The sequence below is a fragment of the Humulus lupulus genome, chromosome 1 (genome assembly GCF_963169125.1).
Source record: "Humulus lupulus chromosome 1, drHumLupu1.1, whole genome shotgun sequence".
NCBI lineage: Eukaryota > Viridiplantae > Streptophyta > Magnoliopsida > Rosales > Cannabaceae > Humulus > Humulus lupulus.
In genome coordinates, this window is record NC_084793.1 from 214,834,515 (window position 1) to 214,838,500 (window position 3,986).

The following is a 3,986-nucleotide window of genomic DNA, read 5'->3' on the forward strand; positions in this document are numbered from 1 at the left end:
CCATCCACTCACCACATATTATGATAAAATAAGAATGAATATTATACCCACACAGTAATTAATGCATGCAGAGATTAATGATCGCTCAGGTACCAATTATTGGTAATTGGTTTACCATGTGCATAGCATAAAACACAAGGTGTTGGGCCAAGAGATTTTAAAAAAAAAAATTAACAAAATTTAAATAATAGGATCCATTAACATGCAACACATTAATCTTAGAGAAATAAAAGATGAGGATTTATCAGTTGAAGAACTATCAAGAATCGTCGCTATCTTTTTGTATCTCCAACGAACATCCAATCCAAAGAAGTTCTTCAAAATACTCAGACCAAGATCTTCCAAGATGTATCTCTACACCTCAAGACATGTGTGGGCACATAGACTAATGGTAGGGAAAAATTTCTGATTCTCAACACATGAGATCTTGGAATATTAGGTCTGAGACAGTTTTTTTTTTTTTTTTTGAAAGAGAAAATAACAAGATCTATTTTGTTTATGTGAAAAGTCTTTTTGAAACTATTTCCATCTGATAGATTTATAAAAATAATTAATTAAATTATTGAAATTCAAAAATTCAAAATTCAAAATTCAAATTATAAATCAATTATTAAATAATTAAATAAATAAGAGAAATATCCAAGACTCATTCTTGGACCTTGTTACACACCAACTATAGTGCAAGCACTGTAGTTGGCGTGTAACACATCCCTGATTTGAGGGAAATGTTCTAACAATTTTCTTTTAATTATTATTTAATAATTATTTATTCAAAAATATTTAAACCTGATAACTTATTTATCAAATTAATTAAATAATAAATATCATTTCAAATTCAAATCAAATTTGAATTATCAGAAATATCTTTTTCAAATTATTTAAATAAAGCTAATTAATTATCTTAATTATTTAAATGCTATTTTTGAAATTACCATAATAATTTTCAAACAATATTACTAATTAATTTATTATTTTTGGAAATTAATTTATTAATTAATTAATTTGTCTCAATTACATACTTGACCTTGAAGGTTAATTCATAAACTAATTTATGAATTTGAGTTCAATAACCTTTCAGTTCCAAAAGTCAACCCTTAAGAGAACCATTACTAAATTCATCTCGGAAAGATATACATTTCATATATGTATATTATGTCCCCAGCCATTTATATCAATGAATTCTTAAAACAAATATTTTCAGCCTGATCATTCTAACAAACCATAACGAGTGAATCAAAGAACTCATATGGCATAAACAGGAGTTCATAATAACTTCAGGATTAAGATCAATTTGTATATGATCATCTTATTAATATGTTTAATTAATACTTATATATTAAACGATATTAATAAGTATTAATAACATATCGGATCCCGTTCATCTATAACCACTTTATACTAAGTACATCCACTATGATGTCCTACTACATCAGTAATCCGGATCAAGATTACATGTATTCATAATACTAGTGAACCGTACTTATATTATTTAATCCAAATTCCACATAACACAAGTATTGATGGACAGCTGTCAAATGTGTGCCCATCTCCACAATAAACACAAGAAACATCTGCCACTTGGCCCATAGCAGCTGGTTGTACCATTCCCCCCAAACACATGTTCTTGAGAAGGTTAGTCATTGAAGAAACTTGAGCTGTCAAAGCTGTCAATGCATCAACTTCAAGTATACCAGCCACTTTTCGACTTGTTGAGGCTCTAACATTGGACCATTGATAATTGTTGCTAGCTATCCTCTCCAAAATCTCATAGGCTTCATTGTAGGACTTAGAGAGAATAGCCCCATTGGCTGAAGCGTCTAACACCATACGAGTGGAAGAATTGAGCCCATTGTAGAAAGTCTCCATTTGTATACAATGTGGGATCCCATGGTGTGGGCACTTTCTCAATAATTCCTTGAATCTCTCCCACGCTTCACAGAATGATTCATCTTCCAGTTGCTGAAATGACATGATTTCATTGCGAAACTTGGCATTTTTGGTAGGGGGAAAGTACTTCATCAGGAATTTTTCAGCCAACTCATTCCATGTAGTCACCGAGTCGGGAGGAAGGGTGTTGAGCCAAACTCTAGCTCGATCCCTCAAAGAGAACGAGAACAACTTCAACCTTAGGGCCTCTTCACTTACTCCTTGTAGCTTGAAAGAATCGCTCACCTCCAAAAATGAACGAAGGTGGAGATGAGGATCTTCCGTTGGCAGCCCACTAAATTGACCAACCGTTTGAAGCATTTGGAACATGACGAGCTTTATCTCAAATTGGGCAGCTTGGATTTCGGGCCTCACAATGCTCGGATTGAGCTCATTAAACATAGGGGCAGCATACTCCCTTATGCCCCTCTCTCTATCATCGGCCAAAGCAATGGCGTTAGCAATATTATGGGCATCCCCAACCCCTTCAATCTCATCAGCCATATTGAAACGATTTTTTACCCCTTTGTTCCCTTCTTCTTCTTCTAAAAGTGCGTTCAATTTCAGGGTCAATAGGAGCTAGTTCAAGGTCTTCTTGCTCGTTCATGCACTAGAGTATTCCTGAAAATTCACAAAACCGAGCAAGCAAGATTAGAACAACACAAAAAAATAAATTGCAAAATAATTGATATTACACAAATTTTTAATTTCAATCCCCGGAAACGGCGCCAAAAACTTGTTGTGAAAATTATATGTGCAAGTGTACACAGTCCAACACAAGTAATATAATGATAAGTGAATCGTCTCCACAGGGATTGGTATTAAAAAGTTCAATGTAAACACCAATTAATTACAATTTAGAAATTTAAGAAACTGAATTGAGTGGTTGTTGAAACTAAAATAAAATGAAAGAAATTGAAATATGCTTAAAATTAACCACAAGTTCTAGAGAAATAACAGCAAGAAGAATTATCAATGGAAAAAATGGACTTGAATAGCTAAATCCCCCTATGTCAAAAACTGCCCAGAATGCTATAGCATTAAATTTAGCAAATCGCACCAGAGTTAACTAGAATTCCCAATATGCTCACCAGATTTTTCCAAAACTCGATAATATAGTTCTACCATCCTAATTAAATATATTCCTATATCAAATCAGACTTAACAACACAAATAACAGCACCAATTCTCAAAAGTTATGCAAGGTAAGTAAAATATTCCTATTCTACTCACTAAGAACAACCTAACAATGGTTATGCTCTTGCATCATTCAAGTACAAACTACTACATTCAACCTTTCCAGAATTAAATCTAGCTTAATAATCTGCCATTGTTGGCCAAACAATAATCATGAACAACACTTGAATGAACAATGGTGAATTTACGTAAATATGCATTTAAACTTTAATAACTATGACATAGGGTTTTTTAACCATTCAAGTCTCAAAAAGCTTAGCTCATAGCTAAATTAGTATCCAAAATCTGAAATGGAAAATTGATATCCATGAGTTCTAAAATAACTACTCTAAATTAGGAAATACAAAAATTAAAGAAGAAGAGTAAATGGGACAAATCCGATATAGTTGGTGTGTGAATCCTCCTTGTCCTTCTCGTTCCCCTTCAACAATTGTACTTCTCTATATTTTTCTCTCTGTTTTTCTGTACTTTTTCTTCTAGTGATCGTCCTTCAATGGCTGCCACTAAGGTGATACGACTGGTACCCCTATTTTCCAAATTAGGGTACAAAAAACCTCATGTCTCCAATTAGAAAGCCCACCTTCTTTTCCTCCACTTAGGCCCACTTAATTTGACCACTTTTCTGCCCAAAATAACTCCAGCTGGCGCCATTTATGGACCCATGCCACCTGGCCACGAATTAGAAGGAAATGACACAGCTGCCTTTAATTTCCACGTCAGCAAGTGAGCTCCAGCATGCTACAGCATGAATTTTAGCAATCTGGAAAGTTCAGCTTTTGCTTCCAAACCAAGCTTCCAATTTTTCTTCTTCAATCCTTCCATGGATTGCTTGATTCCCTTTTAACACAGAAAACTAGAACAAG

The 3,986-nt window shown here is 33.7% G+C and overlaps 1 non-coding gene across 1 annotated transcript; it reads left to right on the forward strand.

Annotated features, from left to right (window-relative positions):
- The first annotated feature begins 1,882 nt into the window (after positions 1–1,882).
- Positions 1,883–1,989, forward strand: LOC133813058 (small nucleolar RNA R71). Its single transcript, XR_009884104.1, has one exon. It is a non-coding gene; the product is annotated as a small nucleolar RNA R71 (small nucleolar RNA).
- Positions 1,990–3,986: the final 1,997 nt, after the last annotated feature.